At 39.0% G+C, this 5,657-nt stretch overlaps 1 long non-coding RNA gene across 1 annotated transcript; it reads left to right on the plus strand.

Annotated features, from left to right (window-relative positions):
• Nucleotides 1-2,465: 2,465 nt before the first annotated feature.
• Nucleotides 2,466-3,417, plus strand: LOC134291780 (uncharacterized). The gene is made up of 2 exons (XR_009999283.1): nt 2,466-2,939; nt 3,005-3,417. It is a non-coding gene; the product is annotated as an uncharacterized LOC134291780 (long non-coding RNA).
• Nucleotides 3,418-5,657: the final 2,240 nt, after the last annotated feature.

The raw sequence follows: 5,657 nt of genomic DNA on the forward strand, positions 1-5,657 counted from the left end.
CAACTGCACAGCTCCCCTCTTCACGATCGGACAATCCCTGCTTTCGAGGCCACGGGAGACTTTAGCGATCTTCAACCACTGCCGGAGGTAATCAGTCAACACAATGCCAAGGATCTTATCCGTGAATTACGAAGAGAGATTCTCACAAAAGATTTTCGGAATTCTAAGATGAATTTCCAAAGAAACTTAAAAGATATGACCCAGAATGCTGCTTAGAACCCTAAGAGGGATTACTCCTGAATCCTGAGAAAGGTTCCCTTAAAATATTGGATGGGATTGCCAAAGAAACCTGAGATATATACCGCATTTAGTTCACCACTGGACTGCGAACTGCGACTTCTATAGTGCGAAAACGTAAATAAAAGTGCGCGATCGCATCAAATCAGGTTGATGTCTTCGGCGCACTAATTCTTAAATCTATGGTGAACAAGTGCTCTGAAGACACCGAGTTGATTTGATGCAATTGCGCACTTTTATTAGCGTTTTCGCACTCGTGAAAACTAGTGCGATAGTCCAGTGGTGAACTAAATGCGCTATACTATCTCAGTAATCTTGGAGATAAAATTCCCTGATATTTCCCTAAAATCTTGGGTGGAATCCTTTAGAATGCTGAGAATAATTCTGCCAGAATCCCGATAGGTATTCTCCAGAATACTACGAGTGATTCCCCCAGAATCCTGGAAGGGATCATAAGAGGGGTTCTTCCAGATTCTTAAAAGAAATATATCTAGAAACGAGTCTAGAAACCTAAGAAGAATTTTTCCAAAAATCTGATATGGATTCTGCCTGAAAGGGATTACGCAAACTTCTAGAATGGACTTCCCCAGCATCCTGAGAATAATTCTCTGGAATTCTGAGAAAAATCTGAGGAAATTCCTAGAAAAATTACCGCAGATTCCTGAAAGGCATTCCCACAGAATCTTTGAAAGGACTTTCCTAAGCTCCTGAAAGGGATTGTCCCAGATATGTGAGTGTGTTTCTCTAGAATACTTAAAATTGTTACACCAGAATCTCAAGAAAATCTTCCCATAATCGTGTCAGAGATTTTTCATGATTATTATTGTGCGTTTAGCACTAAATTGATTTCCGAAAAAACTTCATTGACTTCCGCTGCCTTTCCTATGCGTTAAACATAACGTCGGAAGTAGTGCGCTGTACAGTAAATCTGGTTTTCTATACAGCGCACTACTTCCGACGTTATGTTTAACGCATAGGAAAAGCAGCGGAAGTCAATGAAGTTTTTTCGGAAATCAATTTAGTGCTAAACGCACAATAAGAGGGACTCTCCCAGATTCTCGAATGGATTTCTGTGAGCAGCTGCTTCAGAATAAAGAAAACAGAATTCTACTGGGATTCTGGTAGAATGCTGAGATGGATTTCTTAGAATCCTAATAGAGGACTCACAAATCTATGCGAGGGATTTTCCAAAATCCAAATTTCCAAAGCCAAATGTAGAAGTAGGTAGCGAGACATAATTAAATTAAAATGAATTTCCGTTTCGATGCGCACAACAATTTCCATCAGTGCATCCATTGAGAAACCGTGCACACCGAAATCTTACTTCCGTGCTTGCGATCGACGAAAAGCGGGCTTTTGAAATCCTACTCGCAGCTAGGACGCTGGTTGTCGGGAGAAAAAGAGAGCGGATCAAAGGAGAGAAAAACCAAAAGGAGAGAAAGAGGAAGATGATAGATGTGAATGGTCAGGCTGGTTGAATATGAGGGCAGTTTTGAGAATGTTGCGATAGAGTATAGTCGTGAGTTTTGGTGGTGGAAAATGAATAAAATTGTGAATGTGAAAAAGAAACACTGGTTGGTTGGATAATTATTTTCCTGTCAAGAAATCCTACACCAAATTTTCAGAGAATCTTGGGAAGAGTACCCGCAGAATACTTAGTGATATTCCCCCAGCATTTTAAAAGGATCTAACGCAGATTCCTGGGAAGGATATCACTAGAATCTTACGTGGGATTCCCCCAGAATCATAAGAAATATTCTCCCAGGATTCTGATAGGAATTTCGCCACAATTCTGAGAATGCTGAGTATGATTCTCCAAGAAGTCTGAGAAGAGTTCTTGAGAATGCTGAGAAAGATTTCCTCAGAATTCTGAGGGTCTTCCATAATCAACCCAGATCATCCAGAAATTTCTTAGAATTTTGAAAGCAATTTCACCCTTGGTAGGAAATACCCCAAAATAGTGAATTCCCTTAGAATCCAAAGATTCCCTAGAATTCTGATAGGTATTCCCATACTGCTGAGAAATATTCCTGCAAAATTGTTAAAGGGACTTCCCCATAACTCTGAGGATACCGCTAAAATTCTGTGAGAGATTCCTTCAAAATGATGATAATTATCACACCAACATACTGAGAGCTTATTCCAGAAAAGAAAGAAAGACTCTTCCAATAGGTATTCTCCCGGAATTCTATTAAGGATTTCCCAAGAATCCTGAGAGAGATTATACATTAGAGTGGGCCAACGTTGTATGGGAAAATCCAGATTTGATCACATCAGTCCGGAACAAAGCTTTTTCGATGCTTTTTATGGTCTGCAACAACTGTGCAAAATTTGGACGCGATTGGTTGTGTCCCCGCATTCCGCATTGCATTTGAAATTTGTATGGGATTTAGTATGGGAAAACATACTTTTTTGCATTTTTCCCGTGGGAGGCTCAGATTTGTCTAGAACTATATAACCAACGATGTTAAAGTATAGCCCAGGGGATGCTGGTAAACTTTGCCAAAAAGAGTAAGGTAATAGAGTAACTCTGAAAAAAGTTATTAATGTTCAAAGTTTGATATCTCCGCGCAACTGCTAAAAAGCATTTTTTCTGCCAACACTGCTGGTGCTTCGAAGGATCAATTCATCCTTGCTTTTTATTCTGACGTTTCAAGGGGACTCACCTTCATTCCATCAACAAACAGCAAACAAAACTAATGGTTTTCAATCGATTTGAATTCTTTAATTATTTTATCTGATCACACAATTTTTATTATTTTTTTAGGGTCTGTCCTTGAGGAATGGTTTCGGGAGATTTTCGATCACAGGGAAAATTATGGAAGTTTATGAGAGTTTTCATGTGAAATACACGTACATTAAAACATATTGTGCCTGTTTAACTATATTTGACTACCAATGCTAAATAGTACAGGTCAGATGTGATTATCGATAGACCGATCCTGCCCTCTGTTTTTGAAGCGCACCAGCCTTAATGCGTAGAAAAAGCGAGCCTGCGACAAGTTGCTTGAGGAGCTGTGACAACCGAGTTTGAGAAGCGCAGGACTAATTTATGTTGTGGAAGCTTGCTAGTAGGTTGTTAGCCTCTCTGGCCAAATGTACGACTCGAGCTGTAAAAATCTTCAGATGTTATAACGTGGAAAAAAGTAGATTGCAATACAATTAAATTTTGTTTTATAATTTAATATTTTTTATATGATCGACGGTGGGTGAAATATGAGAAAGGCAAATCATTACAATAAAAAAATCGTACATTTTGTAATTTTTGCGATTGCTTTCTTCAGGATAGTTTATTTGTATCCCCTGGTATAGCTAACAAACATATTTGAAAGGAGGAGGCGTCATAGCCCCTTCTTGAGCTTTTTGTACTCTCAAATTAATTTGGAATTGGAGTCCAACAATGTCAGCAAAATTAAGGCAAGGATTGAAAATGTGCTCATGCCATTTTTCGTTATGAAATTCGTGATTGAACTCTAATATATGTGGAGTCTGTCATGTCATAGTTGGTTCCTTCAAATATGTTAGACTCAAACTGTTGAACTTATTGCCCTTCATTCTTAAGTTATAGTTCATGCTATCAATTGCAAAACTCTTTTAAAATGACTAGAACAAATCATTCCATGGAACCTCTCCGAACATTTAATAAGGCCCGTTCATAAACAACATATTCTTAGGGAACGTCCATTGATAACGTTACACTATGAAGGGGGAGGAGGGTTCAAGCAAGGTGTGACGACCCATACAAAAATTTCAGAGGTACCATACAAAAGGTGTGGCACAGGGGGGAGGGGTGGAAGAGTGTTGAAAATGGGCGAATTTTGCGTGACATAATTTATGGGCTATCCTACGCCAAAGTCTACGGTCCACACGAACTAAAAAAAATGTATGAACAAAAGTATACGAGGATGGATGGCGTGTCTTAAATGGACAAAAATACGTCTACGTAGCTCATAGGCTTATGCGTTTTCCTCTGTCTCAAATGACTCAAAACGTTGTTTTATTGTTCTTGGTTTGTAAATGGAAAAAATGCGTCGCAAGCCTGGCTTTAGCAATATCCGCCAACTGTTTTCTTCTTTGAGTAAATCCGGAAAACCCCCGGGAGTTTTCCATGTGATCAAAAAGTTCCACAATGCCTTGCATAATAACTGGTCGGAGATGCCACAACTTAAATTCAAGTGAGTTATTCGTAAAGTGGTCATCGTTTGAAATAAGCACCGGAACCATTCCCCAAAAGCAGACCCTAAAATGATAAGAATTGTGTGATTAAAAAAACATACTTGAAGAATGAAAAGAAAAAAAAAACAACGCAAAACCATCAGTGTTGTTGCTGATTGTTGATGAAATGGGAGTTGAAGTTCCATGAAACGTCAAAATATAAAGCAAGGATGAATTGATCCTTCGAAGCACCAGCAGTGTTGGCAGAAAAAATGGTTTTCAGCAATTGCGCGGAGATACCAAACTTTGAACATTAATAACTTTTTTCAGAGTCACTCTATTACCTTACTCTTTTTGGCAAAGTTTATCAGCATCCCCTGGGCTATACTTTAACATCGTTGGTTACATATTTCCAGACAAATTTGAGCCTCTCACGAGAAAAATGCAAAAAAGTATGTTTCCCCATACTAAATCCCATACAAATTTCAAACGCAATGCGGAAAGCGGGGACACAACCAATCGCGTCCAAATTTTGCACAGTTGTTGCAGACCATAAAAGGCATCGAAAAAGCTTTGTTCCAAAAACACGACCCTGTTGACCCAGTCTATTATACATACTCCAGTTTTCTAAGATGGGTTCTCTCAGAATGTTTAGAGGAATAGGTACTTCCAGTATCCTGAGGGATTTCTTCAGATTCCCGAAATCGATTCTCCCTGAATCCTGAGACGGATTGTCTTAGAATCCTGAGAGAAAGTTTTCCTCGAGATTCTCCTAGATTGCTTAGACGGATGTCTCCAGAACTCCGTGGATATCTTCCAGAATCTTGAGAGGGGTTCTCCTAGAATCCTGAGAGATTAGACTCCTGGGAGCGATAGCCCAAGAAACCTAAGATATACATCAGATATGTCTCGATTTAATAAACCCTAGATCCTAGATTATATATATACACTCTCGATTTTATGTAAATTTTTTTAATGGTTGAACTCTACAGTGTTAAAGTTAATCCAGCTTTTTACGCTGGCCATAAAACAACGAGGGGTGATTCGATATTACTCTGTTTAGAAAAATACTGTCACTCAGTTTTGGCAATTTTCAATGAAGTTCAAAACTGAGTCGAAAACTACTCACTTAAGAGTAGTTTTCAATGAGCGTGTACAGACGTGGAACGTCATTGAAATTGAAACAAAACGTCAAATCGCTGTTCCGTTTTTGCGTTAAGCTAAGCGGAACGCGAAACGGACATCAACAAAACAAAACTCGCAGC

Source organism: Aedes albopictus, chromosome 3 (genome assembly GCF_035046485.1).
Source record: "Aedes albopictus strain Foshan chromosome 3, AalbF5, whole genome shotgun sequence".
NCBI classification, from domain to species: Eukaryota; Metazoa; Arthropoda; class Insecta; order Diptera; family Culicidae; genus Aedes; species Aedes albopictus.